The following is a 24,278-nucleotide window of genomic DNA, read 5'->3' on the forward strand; positions in this document are numbered from 1 at the left end:
ATAGAATAATTCAAACTAAATGGTAATATTTGGCAAAAAAAAGCCCCATCTTCTCTGAAAATCAAAACAAAGTTCAAAAGTTGTACTTCTAAACTTTTTCCAAGCTGAGACATAACATTACTTGAGAAAAACTTTCAATTAATGTAGGGGAAGAGATATTTTACCATTTTAATAAAATAGCCCTTCTTGCCAGCAATGTAACAAATGCAATTACATGTTGATCTGAAGATCAGATACCCTGAATATGATGTGGAACTATTCCAAATAGGACAGTTAGTCTATTAGGTTGCATATTAATTTTCAAAGCTTTAGAGATTGTAGAAAATAAAGATTTCCAAAACAGTTTTAATGAACAACATGACCAGAATATATGTGACAAAGTAGCTACTTCAGCTTTACATCTATCACAGTAATTATCTACACTGGGAAATATTTTAGATAGACTCTACTTTGTTAAATAATAACGATGGACAATTTTAAATTGAATTAAACAGTGATTGGCAAATATAGAAGAAGAATTTACATTTTTCAAAATTCGAACCCAATCTTCATTTACAAAGGTCATGTTAAGTTCTCTCTCTCAATCTTGTTTAATTTTTAGTGATAGCTTCTCTTTTTGTAACAAGAGTAAATTATAAATTCTGCTAATGGAACATTTCACTAAGGGATTCAATTTCAAAATGGTATCCAACAAATCAGTTTCTCCTAAATATGGAAACTTAGGTAAATATTATTGTAAAAAATATCTAACCCAAAAATATTGCAAAAAATGTGTACGAGCGAGAGAGTATTTGTTAATTAACTCTTCAAGAGTCATCTATCGACCATTACAAAATAAATCAGTAAAAAAACGGATCCCTTTATTTTTCCATAGGAGAAAAATGGGGTTGGTTATTGAAGGTTTAAATGAAAAGTTTCGATATAAAAAAACTAGACAAATTAAGTTGTTTAAATTTTTTTAAATTACGAAATTGAATCCAAATCCATTAAGATTGTTTAATAACTGGTTAAAATTTTAAATTTGGCATTTTAGAGAGCTGTAAAGGTAATGAAGCTCCTAATATTGAAGTTAAATGAAAATTGTTTAACAGCTTTTAATTCCAAATCAACCCAAAGTGGTTTTTGGCTCTTATCGAGCCAGTATAACCAAAAACATAATTGTCTAATATTTACAGCACAATCAAACAGTCTTAAATTAGGAAGTGTAAGTCCACCATCTTTTTTGGGTTTTTGTAAATGGTACTTGTTAATTCTTGGTCTCTTATTGTTCCAAATAAAGGAAGAAATAACAGTCAATTTGATCAAAAAAAATTTAGTTAAAAAGATAGGTATATTTTGGAAAATATATAAAAATCTAGATAAAATCATCATTTTCATAGCATGGATATGACCTATTAAAGAAAGAGTAAGTGGATTCCATCTAGAAAATAGCAATTTCATGGAGTCTACTAGAGGAACTATATTAGCTTTATAAAGATCTTTATATGTTTTAGTAATTATAATACCTAAATATCTAAATGTAATTAACAACTCTAAAAGGAATATCATATGTATAACAGGAGCATTTAATTGAAACAATTCACTTTTATTCAAATTAAGTTTATATCCTGAAAATTTTCCAAAATCTTTAAGTGTTTCCAAAAGATTAGGAATTGATTCAAAATTTAAATCAAAAGATCATCTGCATAAAGTGAAATCTTATGTATGCTTTCATTTATAGAAATACCATGAATGTTTTTGGCCTCCAGTAACGTTATAGCTAAAGGCTCAAATACAAGATTAAATAATCAAGGGCTTAATGGACATCCCTGTCTAGTACCACGAGAAAGTGAAAAGAAAGAAAACCTGTAATTGTTAGTAATGACCGTGGCAATCATGTTTTTATAGATCATTTGAATCCATCTATTAAAATTATTACCAAAACCATATTTTTCTAATACTTTGAACAAGTATGGCCACTCAAATCTATTGAATGCCTTTTCTGCATCAAGAGAGATAACACATTGAGGATGCTTAGATAATGGTGAATAAATAATGTTCATCAATCTCCGAACGTTAGAGAAAGTGTAACGACGTTTAATAAAGCCCGTTTGGTCTATAGAGATGATTTTAATTCCATATTTTCCAAGCGGTTAGCCATTATTTTAGAAAGCATTTTTGCATCCACATTCAATAGCAAAATAGGTCTTTATGATGAGCATTCAACAGGGTCTTTAGCATTTTTAAGAATTAAGAAAATAGATGCTTCATAAAAAGGTAAATTACCCTGCTCAAAGGATTCATGAAATATTTCCAAAAGATATGGAGAAAGTAATTTTTCAGATTTTTTGAAAAATCCCACCGAAAAACCAACAAGTCTGGGTGCTTTATCTGATTGCATTGATAAAATAGCTTTCTGAATTTCATGCTCGGTAATTGGAGCATCATACATCTGTTGATCGTAAGATTAAATTTCCACAAATTTCTGATTATGTAAAATAGCTTCTATTTTGGAGGAATCTGCAGGAAATCGAGATCTATAAAGATCAGAGTAAAAATCTTGAAAGGTATTAAGTATTGAAAAGTCTCCTCATAGTTACTTACTATAGCTCCATTGTTTTTACAAATCTTTAAAAATTGTCTTTTAGCTCTAACAGCTCTTAGTTGGGAAGCTAAGAGCTTATTATTTTTATCCCCAGAGATACAAAATTGACTTTTCAATTTAAGCAAATATCCTTCAATAGGGTATGTTAGTAATAAGTTATACTGTGATTGTAGTTCTACTCTTCTTTTAAATGAAACAACATTTGGAGAGATTGCATTAATGTTATCTAATTCTTTAATTTGTTTATAAATTTTATCTAATTCCATTCTTGTTTGTTTCTTCAATTTAGCTATATACGATATAATTTGACCATATAGATAAGCTTTTAATGTATCCCAGATTACTAACTTGGGGACGTTTCCTATATTATTAAAGAGAAAAAACTCTTTTAGCTGAGTTTCAATAAACTCAACAAATTCTACATTTTGTAATAAATGTTCTGGAAAATGCCAAAATGGTCTGGTAGAAACAACATCTTTCAATTCAAATATTAAATTTAAAGGAGCATGATCAGAGATAGCAATTGCATCATACTCACATTTCTGAAAATTACATGAAAGTCGAGGGTCGACTATATAATAGTCAATTCTCGAATATTTATTATGAACATGTGAGAAAAAGGAATATTCTCTATCATTAGGATGCATATGCCTCCAGATCTCAATTAAGCCATAATCAATTAAAAATGAATTAATAAGTTATGCAGAATGGTTAGGTTGATGTTTGGATGATGACTTATCTATGAAAGGATTTAAGCAAGTATTAAAATCACCACCCATTAATAACATATATTCATTTAAATCAGGTAAAGAGCAAAAACAGCTTTAAAAAATGAGCGATCATCAACACTTAGTCTGTAAATATTAACCAAAACCATTTCCTTATTACAAATTATTCCATTAACAATTAAAAATCTACCATTAATATCAGCTATAATATCCTCCTGATTAAAAGAATTATTAGAATCAAAAAAAATAGAGACTGTTAGTATCATGTCAGCAGTTTGAGATGAAAAGGATCCAAAGCAGGGGGTCCAAGAAGATGAAGAAAGCTGAAGAATGGATTAGGGGTTAGAGCAAAAATTAGTGGGAAGATAGTCCTCTAGTTTTACTCTGGGAATTTGCATGAAATAGAAGATTCTTCCAAAATTTAAAAAAATTGATTTTTATCACATAACCTGATATTCGTCTCTTGAGCAAAAATTATATCAGGCTGGAATTGGTTTATAACTTTAAATATTTTCTTATTCTTAATAGGGTGATTCCAACCGCGAACATTCCAAGTTAAAACATTTAACTGTTTAGATGTCTTCATGAAACTTTGTATCTAAAAAAAGTAGTTTGACGCATGTCAGGATAAAGTGATCGAACATGGCGGAGATAAACAACAATATAAATAATCAGCGTAACCTCCGGGATTCCATAATGGGGATAAAAAAGGAAAAAAAAAACCCTAAACAACAAAGCCCAGAAACAAGTTGAAGTCAATCGGCGCAAGCCCCAAGAAAAGTATAGACGTGAATACAGCACTGTCTAGCTAAGTAATAAAAATAATAATAAAAAAGTAATCTCTATCTCCCTCTACCGAATATAAATCTCATTACAGTCAACATATATCTCAGTATAATTATCTTGGAAGGATAGTGTTTTTCTTGTGAAACAAAACGACTTTCAATTTGAAAGTAACCTTCATAATATTAGATAAGGGAAGAAAAACACATCCAAAACAATTCTTGGAATATTTGCACAAAAGAAAAACAATCACCATCTCTAAATTGTCCAATCTGTCTTTAAAACACAAGGAAATCCAAATAATTACTTTAAAAAAATCTTCAATAAAGCATATGGATGGAATTAAAAAAAAAACAATTGATTTATTTAAATACTGCAAAAAAAAGTTCTAGATGGTTCAAACTTAACTACAGCCTATCAAAAGTTCTTGCACTATATCTTCTAAGGTTAAAAACATTCCAAACCAGTCTTTTTCAAAAATAAAAATACATTTTAAAATTAAGACTTTCTGTGACCATCAAATCTTCCAATTTCATCAGTCTTTACACCACGAGACACTAAAACCATTTTAAGTTATTCAACTTCAGGCTTCAAATTCGTTGTCATTGAAAAATCGCCATCTTTAAATTGTCCAGTCCTTTAAAACGTAAGAAAATCCAGATAATTACTTAAAAGAAACTTTACAAAAGCATAGGGAACAAAAAAAACCATTTGGTACATTTAGATGCTACAGAAAGAAAAGTCCAGATGGCTCAGAATTATCCATGGTCTTTCAACAGTTCGCCCTCTATATCTTTGGAGGTTAAAACCCTCCAAACCAGACTTCTTTGGAGATAAAAATAAATTTTAAGGTAAAAACTTTTATAATTATCAAATATTCCAATTTCTTCACTTTACAGCACAAGACATCAAACTATTATAAATCATTCAATCTTTAAACTTCAGATTTGCCATCGGACTCGTAAGATAAAGAGTAAATAAAATGCAATGCTTCAGCTGGATCATGGAAAAAACCAATCCCAGAATTTACATCTTCATTCTCATGTATATCATAATTACTCTAGAATTGATTACTGTTTAATCAACTCTCGATTAGTTCTGTTTGTTACTGCCTGTGAGTATGATGCAATCTCTGTCCTAGATCATGTGTCCTTGAAACTATCAATCAAATTAACTGATGTAACTTTTAGTACTAGACAATGGCAGTTCAATTCTACTCTCCTTCAGGATTTAAACTTTGTTAATTTTATTAAAGAACAGATTGCCTTTTTCTTTTCAACTAACTTTACAGAAGAAATTCCCAATGGGATATTATGAGATACTTTTAAAGTATATATCCATGGGAAAATTATGTCATATTCTGCTGGATTGAAAAAATGAATTAATAATGAAATATGTACATTGGTTGATAAGATTAAAGAAACTGATAAAAATATTCTGCTATTCCTAGTCTGGAGCTTTATGAAAATAGAGTTGAACTTCAGATGCAACATAGTCCGTTATTAACATCCCCGATTGAAAATTAATTACTTAAAACGAAGAGTTGAATTTATTTACATGCTAATAAATCGGGTAAATTATTGGCCAAACAATTGAAAGCTGCTTCGGCTAAACATTTTGCAAGGACGTGGCAGTGGAACGAACCCAAGTGCTGAACACAGGCACGGAGGCTGAGGAGGGAGACGCTGCCATCGTATTGAGTATGGGAAGGGTTCCAAGGGGATTTTTACCTGGAGTCTTGGTCTTGGTAGATAATTCAGGAACAAGGCTTGGCTTAGAACTGATAATCCTAAACACCATGGAGTGAGGTTACTCGTACACGACTCCACAAACGAATTGGATGAGGGAAGGGTCTAGTATAAAGGAGCAGGGGACCCAGGATCACTTTTCAGGACCATACCCTTACCAGTCCACCAGGTATTGGAGGCCCTTGCCCCGACGGCGCACATCTAGTAGTCATCAGACGGTGTTTGCTGGATGGTTGTCGATGAGTCGGGCAGCGGGGGTAGTCTCAGCTGGGGGACACAAAGGGCTGACGGAGGCTGGTTTTAACGGAGACACATGAAAGGTTGGGTGAATATTCATGGACTTTGGCAGCATGAGGCGGACCACTCTGTGATTGATAATCATTTTGACATTGAATGGTCCCAGGAAGAGGACCTGTGTTTCCTGTGTTTGCATTTGAGTGGGACGTCCCTGGAGGAAAGCCACACCATCTGCCCCGGTTGGTATCCTGTGCTGGATTCCGGTGTGGATCAGCCATTTTCTTATTCCAATCTGTTGATCTGAGTAGGGCCGTGCGAGTCTCCTCCCAAACCTTCCAACACTGATCAACATGGTCCCGAGCCGACAGTCCCGCCATCTCTTCTTCCTGTGCGGGGAACAGTGGGAATTGATACCCAAAAGAGTATTCAAAAGGAGATTTTCCAGTAGCGGTGCTGACGAGACAGTTGTGGGCGTACTCAACCCATGGGAAATGGTCGCTCCAGGTTGACCGGTGGTTTGCCATTACACAACATAACGTTGCCTCCAGGTCTTGGTTGTAATTAGATTTTTAAATGTATGGCCACAAATTGTCTCTGGCGACCAGACAGGATTTATTAAAAATTGTTATTCGTCTTTTGTATACACATTGTATATACCTCTTCATCTAAAACTCCAGAATGTATTATTTCGCTTGATGCCAAGAAGGCGCTTCGTAGAGTAGAATGGGAATATTTATTTAATACGCATGAGAGATTTAACTTTAGCCCAAAATTCATATCTTGAACACACGCACACACACACACACATACATATGATATATCAATTGTGTTTGTGTGTGTGTATATATATATACAAACACACAATTGAAATATCATACACCTTTGGCTTCTGTACTTACCAATAATCAGAGATCTCCTTTCTTCAGGCTTTTTTGAGGTAGTATATAGGGCTGTCCTTTAAGTCCTTTACTATTTGATATTGCGTTGAAACCTTTGGCAATCGGTCTTCATGATTCACCCAGTATCTTTGGCAGTGTTTGTGGGAATGGGATGCATAAGATATCAGTATATGCAAATGACCTGTTACTATATATCTCTAACCGAGATAAATCCATCCCTGCAGTCCTATCACTACTTGCTCAGTTCAGTAGTTTTTCTGGTTATAAATTGAATCTTAATAAGAGTGAGCTTTTCCCATTAAATATACAAATTTCAATCTATATAAAATCACCATTTGGACTTGTTGCTGATTATATTACTTATTTGGGCATTAAAATTGCTAAGAAACATAAGGATCTGGTTCTCGTTAACTTTTTCCCCCAATTGATCATGTTAAGCAATTGTTTACGAAATGATCCCCATTGTCCTTATCATTGATTGGTCGGATTAATGCTGTTAAGATGACTATTTTACCTAAATTTCTGCATCTATTTCAGACGGTACCAATTTACATTTCCAAATTCTTTTTTGATGTTATTTCTTCCAACCATCCAGAACTGTTCAAGGTTTTTTTTATGGAAAACCAAGGGAATAACATGTTTTCATGATTTACTCATGGATAATTGTCTCATGTCTTTTGAACAATTGTCTAATAAATATAATTTCCCTAGATCACACTTTCAGATATTTACAGATTAGAAACTTTTTGAATGTTATTTTACCTACTTTTCAAATTTTACATAAAAATGAAATTACAGAAAAAGAATAGGTTTAAACCCCTATCAGAAGAGTTTAATAGCAATTATTTATGATTTGATAAAGAAAATACATCCAGGTACAACTGATAAAATTAAGAATGAATGGGAAGGAGAACTTCGGGTATCTTTATCTATAGAGAAATGGGAGAAAATTCTCCAATTAGTTATCACTTCTTCAATGTGTGCCAGACACACTTTGAAACAATTTAAGGTGTTAAGGTGCTTCATTAGGCCCATATGTCTAAGGATAAGTTAGCTTGTTTTTATTGCCATAAAAATCCTGTCTGTGACAGATGTAATTCTGAGGTAGCTTCCTTGACCCATATGTTCTGGTCTTGTCCTCTTTTAAAAAATATTGGAAAAACATTTTTGATATTATTTAAGCAGTTTTGCATACTGATTTACAACCTCACCCTATTACTGCAATTTTTGGATTACCAGTAATAGACTCTGGTCATTAATTCACTTCAGCTTGCCGTTTGATTGCATTTGTTACATTAATGGCCAGAAGCTCCATTTTATTTAAATGGAAAGATTCTCCTCCCCCAACTGCATTTCAATGGTTTTCCCAAACAAGAACATGTTTTAACTTAAACAAAAAATAGAGTGATACTATCGATCCTTCGGTCAAATTTGAAGAAACTTGGAGGCCATTTATTCAACATTTTTGTATGACGTAAACAGACCTTTTCCAAATCCTTTACAATACCTTTTTCTTTGTGTAAAAATGAGTTGAATTGATGACAAGTAATGATTTTAACCGATGAAACATGACAGCCCAGTCTTTGTTTTGTTTCGGGATTTTTTTCTGTTTTTTAGTGTAGGGGGATTATTTTTCTATTTCTTTTGCTCTTTTTTGTAAAAATTCTTTTGAATCTTTTTCATGTTCAGTTATTAGGAGACTGGGAGCCTCAAATTACGTATGTTATTCAGAGTTGTGTCTGTATACATTAACCATTATTAATATAATCCCCATCTCTTTATATCATTATCATTGATATGTATATCAATTTGATAATAAATAAAGATTGAGAAAGTACTCGTTACTGCGAGTGACCAATGCCACAATATCAATACAAGTTACGGCAGTGCAGTTGCGTTATGCACAATAAAAACCAGCTGCCTCAGAAAACTGAGCTAGATGGTACACAAAACCTCACTGAAAGGAACGGTTTATAAAAAATCAAAAACAACACTTTCATGCACTTATTTTTTAATATTTTTTCAAAGTTTCTTCGGCAAAACAGCACAAGATATATTGAGCATTTGGGCAAGCTAAGAAAGCAAGAAGCAGAGACGCAGATACTGATTAAATGTTGTGCATTTTTCAGTTGTTACAGAATCAGAATGTTATCCATCAGGAATTCAATATCTTTTCATGAATGGCAAACACTTGTGTCTGGTTCCACCCTGTGTGTGTGGCAATGAAATGTTTGATGTTTTCAGCTATTTGTCGGATGGCCTGAGATGTCATTTAAAGTATCAGTATTTAGTCATTAGGTTTGTATAATTTTCACAACGTGCACTTCTTCTATGTTGATGTCATTTGGTATCTCGAAGTTGCACTGAGCTCTGAGCAGAGATTTCCAACTCAGCAGCAGAAATTTCAATTGTTAAATCATGATAGGCAATTCCTTATTGTCAGCAAATGCAGATGAAGAGCTGGCGACGTGGTTCAGAGTTTCAGCATTCATTAAGCGGTCCCTCTCTCCTCAGTTGACTCAGAGTGATCAACCTGCCCCAGAGACAAAAGGAGAGTATGTCTACATAACGAACCCACATTCCTGTATTACACCGGATCTATGGAGAGAAGTGTCCTATTGCCTGTTGCATCTACTGTGATGAATCTTTGTGCCATATATGACATGCAGCTTGTTTTTCGATCCCTTGTCAGTATTACACATGAGCCATGTAACAAACTCCCTTGTTCATTGGAGATGTCAGAGGAGGATGGCCAGACAGGTTCCAGCTGACAGAAAGGTGACGCTAGCTGAACTAAATACCCATTACAACAGTGGTTTACCCCATAACTGCTCTCCAGAAAACATATGTGACACATCGCAATTGCTATCTCCCTGCAACTTGTAGCCTCTCTATCTGAGGTCAGGGTTGATTTGGTAATGTTGTCTAACACAAGGTATAATGTGGATCTTTCTACAATAACTGATCTGGAGTTACATGGGTTCAAGTTCTGTTTCTTTGTAAAGTGTATAAGCTTTATACACATCTGTAATTCTTCTGTCATCTAACACCACTTCAATGAGAACAGCAAACACCTGCTGTGTTTTACACCCATTTATCCCTCGGTAACAGAGGATTAAAATCACAGTATTGTTCAGCTCAGGAGGGAGAGGAGCTGTGAATGTCCACTACTCACCAGAGTGTTAGTGGGTCACTCAGCCAGAGCAGCAAACTTGCGACCTTATCCCCTGAACAATTTTTCTGAAATAGGAAAGAAAGTCATCTATTTGGCAAATTAAATTTGGATTTTTGTGCCAAGTGGAAGTTCCCTAAATTGATGAATCTGCCACCTGTATTTATATTGAAGCCTGGAATATTTTTGTACCATAGTAGCACACAAGCAGGTTTGAGCACAATGCTTCATCTTCCTTTTAAGATGTTTGATTGAAGAGTGGCCCATGATGAAATGCATCACCACAAAGTTCTGACTTTGCTTCCGTGAGTCATGATCTGAGTGCTTTATTTGTAAAGAAGAAAGAGGACTTCAAGAGAATCGGACTTCAGATCAGTTCCTCTATAGCAATGCAAAAAAATTTATAGAAATGGAAATAACTCAGATCGCAGGATCATTTTGAAATTGTCTCCTCACCATATTTCTGTGTTCAGACAAAACCCCGTTTCCTACAACACAGACGAGCCAACCCAACCCTCAGGAAACATGAGATAACATCCATCAGATTAGATCAATATCCCAGGATCCAGGTGCATTCCAAAACTCCCCTGTCCTGTTGTGATGTCATTCTTATCCCCCAATGTTTCCCTCTCAATCCTCTCCCAAATTCCGAGTTTCTGAAAGTAAAGGTGATACTTACGGATCACTGGGGCTAGTGCGGAAGCGAGTCCAGATATCATGCCCAAGAGGCGTTTCTGAAGATTTTCATCTACAGACCAGCGTAATGAAAAACAATGTCAGCTGTGCATGTTAGTGTCAATATTTCTTTTCTTGCAACTGAACATTGTGGTTTCCACAGTAACAATTCTATTTATCAAATTTAATCCTACACCGCTATCAGGATATAGATTTTCCAATGAAAATCTCAGGTTTCATTCTGCAGTTACAGGTCTTTACATAAAATATCAGCCTATACAACGTAGTACACAGTATATTACAGTACATCACAAATGTTGTGCCGATCTTTTAATCAACTAAGTTCGATTTAACCTTTCCCACCTGCATTGACCTCCATGTTTCTACCATCCACGTGCCTTACTGAGAGTTTCTTAAATGTCCCCTATGTATCTCTCTCTTCCAGCACGCATGATAGAGTGTGCCACGCACCCACCACTCAAAAAAAAATATTACCTTTGATTTTCCCCTCAATACTTTCCCCCAGTGACATTAAAATTATGCCCCCTCGTGTTAGCCATTATCGCCTTGGAAAAAAGTCCCTTGCTATTATCATCTATGCCTTTTATCATCCTGTGCAACTTTATGAAGTGACTTCACATCTTTTGTCAGTCCATAGAGAAGAGCCCCATCTCGCTCAACCTTCCCTCATAAGACATGCTCTTTAATCCAAGCAGAATCCTGACAAATCTCCCTTGCATCCTCTTGAAAGCTTCCACGTCCTTTCTATAATGAGGTGGTCAGAACAGAACACAATATTCCAAATGTGGTCGAACCAGGGTTTCATAGGGTAGTAACATTACGCCGTGGACCTTGAACTCAGTCCTCCAATTAATGATGTCCAACACACTATACACCTACTTATCTAACCCTGCCCTATCAACACATGCCGCAACTTTGAGCGAACTATGGACATGGACTCTGAAATCATTCTGTTACTCCACACTGCGAGGAATCCTGCCATTAAACTTGCATTCTTCCTTCAAATTCGCATCACTTTGTAATTCACCTCCACCTTCCACTTCTCAGTCCATCTCTGCACCCAATCAATGTCCCCTTGTAACCCAGAACAAACGTCTATCCAGAACTCCACCAAGCTCTGTATCATCTGTAAACTTACAAACCTACCCCTACACTTACTTATTCCTGTCGCTTTCAAAAAAGTCACCAAGAGCAGGCGTCCTAGAACAGATCCCTGTGGAACACCACTGGTCAGGCAGGAAATATTCTATCTAAAACCACCTTTTGCCTTCTGTCGGCAAACCAATTCTCTCTCTATATAGTGAAGTTTCCCTAGATCCCATGCATCCTGACTTTCTAATTGAGCCGATCACATTACCAAAATCCAATACACCACATCCACTGCTCTACCCTCGCCCATGCGGTTTGTCACATTTGCAAGGATTTTCATCAAGCCTGTGAGGCATGACCTGCCCTTCAGAGAGTTCTGCTGGCTCTCCCTAATCAATTTATGCATCTCCAAATGCTAGTTAAGCCCATCTCTCAGAATTTGCCCACCACTGAATCAAGTCTCCAGGTTATCCCTACCCCTTTTCTTGAACAAAGGAATGATATTTGCCAACCACCCACCATCTGGTACAATGCACAAATGCACCACAATGTTGCCCTCTTCTCCCTGGCCCAGAGGACAGTTCAGGGTAACTTTAGTGATGGCCATTCTGAATACATCACTACCCATGAACAAAAAAAAAGGACGAGCTGGAGTTTCCTCACTCGGCACAGACCAAATCTCACAACTGGTCCAGGAGGAGACCGCTCAGTCCCTCGCCCATTCACTGGGATCCAGGCAACACGCACATCTCACGCCACCGGACTTCTCTCTTCATCTCTGCTCTGACTGACCTAACAAACTGAAACTGATCTAAGTTACGGGAGTTCCAATTCACTTAAAATCCAAGGACTTCTCGGGGAGGGTTATGGTGTGTACTCAAGGGCAAACCTTGCTTCAGGATGTTGCTTCTGGGGGGTGCTAAGTTGAGAATGTTGTGCATTTGTTCCTGATTTCTACACCAATGAAAATCTGTGTCTGCTTTCAATGAAGGGAACACAAGCTCAGTTTGGTCTCCCCAAGGTCCAGTGCCCCCGGTGACTGTTTGCTGGTCAATGCATCCTCTCTAAATAAAATGTTTCAAACTCAGGCAAGAATTATGGACTGACCTGGTCTACCATTTAATTCATAATTCGCCTCATCAAGTATATACATGCACAATGAACTATCTCAATATCCCCTCCCCCACTAATATTTCCTGTAATCTTTTCACCCCACATCACATCGTTTGCCCTGGATTCTACCAATCACCTGCACACTAGTGACAATTTAGAGCAAATTAAACTTCCAAGCTCTATGTGCGTCCAGCGGAAGCCGAAGCCGTCACTGAAATGATGCAAACCCCACACAGAGACCACTGGAGGGCAGGATCGAACTCGGTTCATGAAACCATGAGGCTTTATCCTCTAGCAGTGTTAATTTTCAGAGTGACCAGCCTCTTCCTGAAGATATTGTCCCTATCCAGACTCTTACCCAGATTTCCATTCGGTGGTTCACGAATCTCGTGCTGCAAAACCTTCCAGATCCCGCAGTGCCTCCTCTGAAATAGACAGACAGTGATGTGTTGCCATTTAGTTGACCTGATCCCTTATCGAAACATAGAAAATAGGCCCTTTGAGCTTGCACCACCATTCAGTATGATCATGGCTGATCATCCAACTCAGAACCCTGTACCTGCTTTCTCTCCATACCCCCGATCCCTTTAGCCACAAGGGACATATCTAACTTCCTCTTAAATATAGCCAATGAACCGGCCTCAACTGTTTCCTGTGGCAGAGAATTCCACAGATTCACCACTCTCTGTGTGAAGAAGTTTTCCTCATCTTGGTCCAAAAAGGCTTCCCCTTTATCCTTAAACTGTGACCCCTCGTTCTGGACTTCCCCAACTTCAGAAACTATCTTCCTGCATCTAGCCTGTCCAATCCCTTTAGAATTTTGTACGTTTCAATAAGATCCCCCCCTCATTCTTCTAAATTTCAGTGAGTATAACACTAATCCATCCAGTCTTTCTTCATATGAAAGTCCTGCCATCCCAGGAATCAATCTGGTGAACCTTCTCTGTACTCCTTCTATGGCAAGAATGTCTTTCCTCAGATTAGGGGACCAAAACTGCACACAATATTCTAGGTGCGGTCTCACCAAGGCCTTGTACAACAGCAGTAGAACATCCCTGCTCCTGTACCCAAATCCTTTTGCTATGAATGCCAACATACTATTTGCCTTTTTCACCGCCTGCTGTACCTGCATGCCCACCTTCAATGACTGGTGTACAATGACACCCAGGTCTCGTTGCACCTCCCTTTTCCTAATCAGCCACCGTTCAGATAATAATGTGTTTTCCTGTTCTTGAATCCAAAGTGGATAACCTCACATTTATCCACATTAAACTGCATCTGCCATGAATTTGCCCACTCACCTAAGCTATCCACGTCACCCTGCATCCTCCTCACAGCTAACACCACCGCCCAGCTTCGTGTCATCCACAAACTTGGAGATGCTGCATTTAATTCCCTTGTCTAAATCATTAATATATATTTTAAACAACTCGGGTCCCAGCACTGAGCCTTGCTGTACCCCACTAGTCACTGCCTGCCATTCTGAAAAGGTCCCACTCTTTGCTCCCTGTCTGCCAACCATTTCTCTATCCACATCAATACCATACCCCCAATACCATGTGCTTTAAGTTTGCACACTAATCTCCTGTGTGGGACCTTGTCAAAAGCCTTTTGAAAATCTAAATATACCACATCCACCGGCTGTCCACTATCCATTCTACTGGTTACATCTTCAAAAAATTCTATAAGATTTGTCAGACATGATTTTCCTTTCACAAATCCATGCTGACTTTGTCCGAAGATTTCACCTCTTTCCAAGTGTGCTGTTATCACATCTTTGATAACCGACTCTAGCATTTTCCCCACCACCGATGTCAGACTAACCGTCTATAATTCTCCGCTTTCTCTCTCCCTCCTTTTTTAAAAAGTGGGGTTACATTTGCCACCCTCCAATCCTCAGGAACTAATCCAGAATCTAAGGAGTTTTGAAAAATTATCACTAATGCATCCACTATTTCTTGGGCTACTTCCTTAAGCACTCTGGGATGCAGACCACCTGGCCCTGGGGATTTATCTGCCTTTAATCCCTTCAATTTACCTAACACCACTTCCCTACTAACATCTATTTCCCTCAGTACCTCCATCTCACTAGACCCTCAGTCCCTTACTATTTCCAGAAGATTATTTATGTCCTCCTTAGTGAAGACAGAACCAAAGTAGTTATTCAATTGGTCTGCCATGTATTTGTTCCCTATGATCAATTCACCTTTTTCTGACTGTAAGGGACCTACATTTGTCTTGACCAATCCTTTTCTTTTCACATATCTATAAAAGCTTTTACAATCAGTTTTTATGTTCCCTGCCAGCTTTCTCTCAATCTTTTTTCCCTTTCCTTATTAAGCCCTTTGTCCTCCTCTGCTGGTCTCTCAATTTCTCCCAGTCTTCAGGTGTAACGCTTTTTTTGTGCTAATTTATATGTTTCTTCTTTGGACTTGATAATATCCCTAATTTCCCTTGTCAGCTATGGCTGCGCTACCTTCACTGGTTTATTCTTTTGCCAAACTGAGATGAACAATTGATGTAGTTCATCCATGCGATCTTTAAATGCTTGCCATTGCATATCCACTGTCAACCCTTTAAGGATCATTTGCCAGTCTATCTTAGCTAATTCACATCTCATACCTTCAAAGTTGCCCTTCTTTAAGTTCAGAACCTTTGTTTCTGAATTAAATATGCCACTCTCCATCTTAATGAAGAATACCACCATATTATGGTCACTCCTATCCAAGGGGCCTCGCATGACAAGATTCCTAACTAACCCTTCCTCATTGCTCAATACCCAATCTAGAATGGCCTGCTCTCTAGTTGGTTCCTCGACATGCTGGTTCAGAAAACCATCCTGCATACATTCCAAGAAATCTTCTTCCTCAGCACCCTTACCAATTTGTTTCACCCAATCCATATGTAGATTGAAGGCACCCATTATAACTACTGTTCCTTTATTGCACACATTTCTAATTTCCTGTTTAATTCCATCCCCAACCTCACTACTACTGTTAGGTGGCCTGTACACAACTCCCACCAGCGTTTTCTGCCCCTTAGTGTTATGCAGCTCTACCCATATCAATTCCAGATCCTGCAGACTAATATCCTTCCTTACTGTTGCGTTAATCTCCTCTCTAACCAGCAATGCTACCCCTCCTCCTTTTCTTTCCTGTCTATCCCTCCTGAATATTGAATATCCCTGAACGTTGAGCTCCCATCCTTGGTCACCCTGGAGCCACGTCCCAACTATATCATATTCATTAATAACTATCTGCACATTCAATTCATCCACCTTGTTACAAATGTTCCTCGAATTGACATAGTAAGCCTTCAAGCTTGTTTTTGCAGCACTCTTAGCCCTTATACAATTATGTTGAAAAGTGACTCTTTTTGCTTTTTGCCCTGGATTTGCCTGCCTGCCACTTTTACTTTTCACCTTACAACTTTTTGCAGCCCTCATTTTTCATTTTACAGCCCTCTGTCTCTCTGCACTTGTTCCCATCCCCCTGCCACATTAGTCTAAATCCTCCTGAACAGCAGTAGCAAACGCTCCGCTAGGACATTGGTTCCAGTCCAGCCCAGGTGCAGACCGTCCTGTTTATACTGCACCCACCTCCCCCAGAACTGGTTCCAATGCCCCAGAAATTTGAATCCCTCCCTCTTGCACCATTTTTCAAGCCACGTATTCATCTGAAATATCCTCCTATTTCTACTCTGACTAGCACGTGGCACTGGCAGTAATCCAGAGATTATTACCCTTATGGTTCTACTTTTTAGTTTATCTCCAAACTCCCTAAATTCACCTTGTAGGACCTCATCCCATTTTTTACCTATATCGTTGGTACCTATGTGCACCACGACCACTGGCTGTTCACCCTCCTATTCCAGAATGTCCTGCAGCTGCTCAGAGACATCCTTGACCCTTGCACCAGGGAGGCAACATACCATCCTGGAGTCTCATTTGCGGCCACAGAAATGCCTACCTATTCCCCTTACAATCGAATCCCCTATCACTATAGCTCTCCCACTACTTTTCCTTCCCTCCTGTGCCACAGAGCCACACATGGTGCAATGAACTCGGCTGCTGCTGCCTTCCAGTGATGAGACATCTCCCCCAGCAGTATCCAAAACTCTATATCTGTTTAGGAGGGAGATGACCTCAGGGGACTCTTGCACTACCTGCCTACTGCTACGCTGTCTAGTGGCCACCCCTTCCCTTTCTGCCTGTGTAGCCTTTACCTGCGGTGTGGCCAACTCACAGAACATGCTATTCACGACTTTCTCAGCATCGCGGATGCTCCGGTATGAATCCAATCGCAGCTCCAGATGCTCAATGCGGTCTGCCGGAAGCTGCAGTTGGACATACCTCCTGCACACACAGTCGTCAGGGACACTGGAAGTATCCCTGATTTCCCACATGCTGCAGGATGAACAAAACACGGGGCCAATCTCATCTGCCATGAACTACCCAATACTTGCCTCAACTTTTGAAACTTTCTCCTTTGAAAGGAACTTACCCGGCCTTACCTCACTTGGAGTGAAGTTCGTCCTCAGCCTCTACATGTCGAAGCCTCTTCTTGTCAAAGCCTCAAATCTCCACTCCTTCACTGGCCCGCTCACTCAATGACTATTTTTTTTTTTATGTTTCCACATTTGAAGCAGTTAGCTGGGGAACTTTGCTGTTTCCCCGTTGGATTACCCTGAAAGTGTTTCACGGACTGAAGCCAAATGGACACCTGTGTGTTCGACACAATTCCCTCCCCTGCCCCCCACCTCATCTCCCCCCTCAGAATATTGTTCTACTCCTTTGTCTCTCCTGCATCAGGTTAAAAACGTCAATGTTACATGTTGTTGTAGACGCTGCTCCCAGAGTAGATCTGGGGAAGTGGTGGGAGGGGAACCTCACCCGTCACTGTCAGCACAGGGAGAGACAGAAGGAGATGTGAACACTTACCCAGTTCTCGCACGTTGATCTCCCTCAGGGCAGAGTCCAGCTCATGCATAGCCTCCTCTGGAAAAAATACAACAAGCTATAACATATCCTGAGTTCTCTGTGTTAGGTTTATCCTGACATTTTGTGTAACATCCCCATTGGGAAGAGAATGGACATTGCGCTGGTGTGTAATGAGTGGACCATATTACAAGAGGTGACTGTAAAAGCCGGCTTACAGGAGAAGCATAGCTTATACCAGGAAGGGATCAGAAGACACAAAGTCCCTGCTGGTCTGACATCTAATAAATGCACCAGTTTTTTCTTGTGAACTTTGGTTATCTGAGGTACGTGATTGTGAATACAAAAATACAACTGCAGATGCTGTGGATCAAAGAATACGTACACGACGCTGGAAGAACTCAGCAGGTCAAGCAGCATTCGGGAGAAAAGAGTAGCCAATGTTTCAGACCGAGACCCTTCATCAGGAAGGGGCTCCAGATGGAGTGTCTCGGCCCGAAACATTGGCTGCTCTTTTCACACAGATGCTGCCTGACCTGCTGAGCTCTTCCAGCATTGTGTACGTCCGTGATTGTGATTCTGCTGCTAGTAAGTTTTTGCTGCCCTTGTGCGTCCATGTATTGGTGCATATGACAATATGGACGAGTACTTGTGCTCGATCCTGTGGAACAGGATCAAAGTTTTTGATGACATTTCAATATCCAGCACCAGCAAAGTGTCAGTGATCACGGGGTCAGCAGCTAAAGAGAGTTTTTTGCTTTTATCTATCTTCCACAAGTTGTGTGTCCACTTCTTCCATCTCACCCGCTGAACGGTGCAGTCCAGATTACCCAGGTCCTTTGTTAGAAGTGACTGTTCTGATCTGTAGCCTCTAAAACTCAGATAGTGGAGGAAGTTCAATAACTCCCTCAGGTTTTGGAAAAGACAGGACCAATCCTTCTGCTCACTGCTCTCTGCCCCACTGTCGGGCTGTGTCCTCCCTCTCCATCCGCCTGTCAGTCACCCCCCCAGGAACTTCACCCCTTCTGTCAATTCCACCGGAAATGGAAACATTACCGTGACGGAGGAGACTCTCCTCATTCCCACCACAATGAAAGCAGCAAATAATTTGTCTGATTAACACCTTGTGCTCTCCAGATGTTATGGAGACTTTTGGATTGTTCAGAGACTCTGTCCATCTCAATGTTTAATGAAGTTGGGATTTACTGGGAGAATTAAGTTCCTGGTTCACCTAAACACGGTCAGCACTGCTGAACACACTGAGGTTGGAGCAGAGGTGTCGTCCTCCTTCGGAGGAGAATGGCAGCAGAGACCCTGACCATGATGGGAGATCCAGCTACATTCTGTAATCAGCCCTGCCATGGCCAATCTCTGAGGACTCAGTACTGTGCTGGGGTTTGGTTGAGACCAGACTGCACAGGGAGAGAAAATTAGAATTGATGTCACTCACCTGCCCCAGCAGAATGGAGGGCAACCAGAGACAACACGACCACCAGCCCAAAAAGAGAGACTGTCTTCATGATTGCAGCCGCGATGCCGAGTGTTGAGCTGTCATTCCTCCCGCACTTCAAATACCCTCTCAGAGGGTATCACATCTTAGAGGAGGTGCCCCCACTATCACCTCCTCCCTGCACACACACACATACACAAATACACACACACCTGTTTCGTGGAATATCTTTGTCCATTGTCACGAGAGTAATCACCAGGTTGCTAATCAGGTTTCCAGGTAACAACCCATCGAGATAATGTCAGACCTCAGCTCCAAAACCACAGACTGTTAAAGCTTTTGTTGTTGTTCCATTCCTTGACTTCATGATCAACTGACCCAAGTCGTAAAGGATAGACACCAAGCACACTGGTGCCACACAAGGCTGCGATCTGAGCCCTCCATTCTACTCCCTGCAGTCCAAATCCATTCAATCTCCATCAAGGAGTTTACAGATGATGCCATCCTAGTGGTCATATCACAAATAACAGTGATTCGGAGTTCAGGAAAAATGTAGTGAGCTTAGTAACATCGAGTTGTATCTATGTCAGTCAAAAAAAGAGCTGGTCATAGATTTCAGGAAAGAGAGAGGTGCTCCCAGTGAAAGGGACAACTGTAAAACCTCCACTTGATCATTTTTTTGATGCACAAGGGAAACTGATTCTCACTGGCCATTACTGAGTACGCCAGAACACAATGCAACTTCTCTGACTGCTCCTCCAGCTAATGCTCACCCAGATCCAGATATGTTTATGGGCAGGATCTCCTGGGTTGGGATCTCAGGACTGCTGCCCATGCCAAATGCTACTGAACCCAGAACTAGGAAGATTAGACAGCTTAACACGTGGCTAAGCAGTTGGTGTATGGGGGAGGGCACAAGATTTTTGAATCATTGGGTTCTCTTCCAGGGAAAGTGGGACCTGTACAGATGGGACTGTTTGCACTTGAACTGGAGGGGGACTAATATCCTCGCAAGAAAGTTTGTTAATGCTCTATGGTGGGGTTTAAACTAGAGTTGCAGGGTTAAATTGAATTGTATTGAATTGAATTGACTTTATTTCTTACATCCTTCACCTGCATGAGCAGTAAAAATCTTTATATTACATCTCCACCTGAATGTGCAACGTGCAATCATAGTAATTCGTAATAATTTATAATAAATAGAACAACCAATATAATATAAAATACATTTAAATCAGCGATAGTTCATCAGTCTGATGGCCTGTTGGAAGAAGCTGTCCCGGAGCCTGTTGGTCCTTGCCTTTGTGCTGATGGCAGCAGCTGGAAAAGATTGTGGTTGGGATGGTTTGGCCTCCCAATGATCCAATGGGCCCTTTTTACACACCTCTCCTTGTAAATATCCTGAATCATGGGAAGTTCAAAACTACAGATGTGCCAGGCTATCTGCATCTCACTCTGTGGGGTCCTGAGATTAAGGAATGTTCAGTTCCCATAGCAGGCAGTGATGCAGCCATTCAGGATGCTCTCAATTGTGCTCCTGTAGAAAGTTCTTGGTACTTGAGGGCTCATACAAAACATCCTCAACCGTCTGAGGTGAAAGAGGCGCTGTTGTGCCTTTTTCAACACACAACTGGTGTGCGCAGACCATCTGAGGTCCTCGGTAATGTGGATGCCGAGGAACTTGAAGCTGTTTACCCTCTAAACCACAGATCTATTGATGTGAATAGGGGTTAGCCCATCTCCATTCCTCCTGTAATCCACAACCAGCTCCTTTGTTTTTATCAAAACAAAGTGCCAGAACAGTTAGTGCAGAGGTTTTGGGGGCAAATTTTGGTAAGACCTCAGACAAAGTTAGAAATCAAGAGGCTGTGCATGGTGTGACTAGAGTCCTGAGCTGCCTATATCTAAATGCAGGAAGCATCGTAGGCAAAGCGGATAATAGTGCTGAAGATGAGGTATCCTGTTTACAAATGGAGGGAATGTGTAGTGAGGAGAGGGTGCTGATAGGGCAAGATTGCAGTCAACATTATGAGTTGCAACACAAAAGGCAGACAAGATCGAAAAGGTTGAAGGCAGGACTGAAATGCTGGTATCTGAAAGCATGTAGAATATGGACTAATGTAGATGAACTACAGTGCCTATAAAAAGTATTCACCCCCACCCCCCCGGAACTTCTCATTTTTTATTGTTTTGCAACATTGAATAACAGTGGATTTCATTTTGCTTTTTTTTGACAGATCATCAGAAAAAGCCTTATGCCAAAGTGAAAACAGATCTCTACGAAGTACAGGATTCCCCAAAGATTTATTTGCAGGTATAGTTTGTGGTGCGGAAGGCAAATGCAATGTTAGCATTCATTTCAACAGGTCTAGAATATAAAAGCAAGGGTGTAATGTTGAGAGTTTATTAAGCACTGGTAAGGCCTCACTTACAGTATCATGACCAGGTTTGGGCCCCTTATCTTAAAAAGGATGTGTTGAAACTGGAATGGGTTTAAAGGAGCTTCACAAAAATTATTGCAGGATTGAATGGTTTGCCATTTAAGGGATGATTGATGGCTCTGGGCTTGTATTCACTGGAACTCAGAAGAATGAGGGGTGACCTAATTGAAACCTACCAAATTGTGAAAGGCTTTGATAGAGTGGATGTGAAGAAGATGATTCCTTTTGGGGGGGAGGGGGAGTCAAAGGACTGAGGACACAACCTCAGAATATACGGCTGTCCTGTTAGAACAGAGATTAGGAGGAATTTCTTTATCCAGAGAGTGAGGAATCTGTGGAAGCCATGTCTTTATGCATTTTTAAGGCAGAGGTTGACAAATTCTTGATTGGTCAGGGCATGAATGGATACAGACAGAAGGAAGGAGATTGGCTCTGAGAGGAAAATTGGATCAGCCATGATGAAATGGCAAAGCAGACTTAATAGGCCAAATGGGTTAATCTTGCTCCTGTATCTTTTGGTCTTGTGGTCTTATAGGATTAACAGTGCCATGAACATTCATAAAGGGTCCTCAGACAGGGACCATTGTGTTCATTACAGCAGCACTACAGAACACGTGTTATCCACACAGATACTGAACGGGATTCTCACTGGTCATATGACATACAGAACTGGTAAACACAGAACGGCTGAGTATCAATATAGATCGTATTTCTCTCTGCTTTCTTATCAACTCTATGCAAAATCACCTTTGCTTGATTCCATCAGTTCAGTTGAAGTGTACTCTAGGATTAAAAATTCATTATACACACTACCTGATAAAATTTATGGAGACATTTCACTGAAGGGAAATTTGCATTCTGCTATCCTGAAACGCACCATCCTCCCGACACAGGATGAAAGTGGGATTTGAACCTTCACTGAAGTGACACAAAAACATGCTCGGAACGTTCAGCAGTTTAGTGGAACTAATTCTAATGACATGTCTTCAGAATGAACCTTTAACACCCTTTGCTGTTGCCACAGATGCTGTCTGACCTGATGAGAGTTTACAGATTTGTCTCTTTTCGGTTTTAACAATCAACATTTCAATTCATTTACAAGCAGGAGCATAATGTAAATGCCAGGCAGGGAATGAATGCCCAGCATCATTGTTCAAGGTCTTTCAATGTGAGCTGCCCAGTGCACTCACTGCTCCCCCATTGTTCAGGACCAAACATGAAGAATGTGTTTCCTCACACAGTGATACAGCTCACCAGACCGCAGTTCCAGAAGGTGCTCCCTTTATGCTTTGTGGGAGAGGTTTGACTCCTCGTGGTGGGGCTTTGATTTTCACAAGGCAATGAATACCACTGCAGTGGGCATTTACACAGAACCACAGGTATTACAGTGTTACAGGGTATCAGAGAGAGAATTGTTCACACATCAATGGTCAGACTAGGAGTTAAAGGAGTTTGTAGGGACACAAGTGAAAAGATTTTAAAGGCTGCAGTTAATTGGAGAAAAGGATGGGTAAGTCAGGCTGTTTCACAGTCAGTCACCTAAGACACTGGGTCAAACAGACAGGGGTCTATGGTGGACACAGTGAATCACAGGTCAGAGTTGCAGGGCTGGGGAATGTGGTGGAGATGGACACTGCCCAAAGCTGTGGAGGCAGAGTGGGTGAATACAGCTGGAAGTTGAAGACCAACAGCAGGATTGAAACCTTAAATAAATGGATGTAATCCAACAGGAACCTGGAAAACTTGGTTCTGTGGAATGAGAACACACAAAATGCTGGTGGAACACAGCAGGCTAGGCAGCATCTAGAAGGAGAAGCAATGTCAACATTTCAGGCCGAGACCCTTCGTCAGGATGTCCTGGTAAACTCCAGCCACTACTGTTCACTTGTTATGCTTGCCAATCTCACTTCCAATTAACTTAGTCCAGCTCCTCTCTCTTGCCTCTATCATTCCCTTTATTTATTTACTGTTGAGATACAGTGTGGAGCAGGACCTCCCAGCCATTCAATCCATGCTAGCCAGAGACCCCGATTTAACTGGAGCCTAATCTTGGGGCAATTTATAATAACCAATGAACCTGCCAACCAGTGCATCTTTAAACTGAGCGTGAAAACTGGCGCACCCAGAGGAAACTCTGGGTTCCTTATGGATAGTGGTGGGAACACTGCAATACTGATACATCTGACGTAAGCTTCTGGCCCTCAAACTGCAAGGTGAATTCTATCATATTATGATCACTGACAACTAAGGGTCCCTTTACCTTAAGCTCCCTAATCACATCTGGTTCATTACACAACACCCAATCCTGAGCAGCCTATTGTAGAGCAGCTTGGCTTAACAACAAGCTGCTCTACAAAGCCATCCCATAGGATTTCTTCACATACTCTTCTTGGGACCTGGCA

The 24,278-nt window shown here is 39.8% G+C and overlaps 1 long non-coding RNA gene across 1 annotated transcript in view; it reads left to right on the forward strand.

Moving 5' to 3' along the window:
- Positions 1-24,278, forward strand: part of LOC132377525 (uncharacterized) — a 51,546-nt gene that overhangs the window by 14,378 nt on the left and 12,890 nt on the right. The window contains exon 2 of the long non-coding RNA XR_009506674.1: positions 21,673-21,749. This is a non-coding gene — a long non-coding RNA (uncharacterized LOC132377525). The remainder of the gene's footprint in view (positions 1-21,672; positions 21,750-24,278) is intronic.

Source organism: Hypanus sabinus, chromosome 18 (genome assembly GCF_030144855.1).
Source record: "Hypanus sabinus isolate sHypSab1 chromosome 18, sHypSab1.hap1, whole genome shotgun sequence".
NCBI lineage: Eukaryota > Metazoa > Chordata > Chondrichthyes > Myliobatiformes > Dasyatidae > Hypanus > Hypanus sabinus.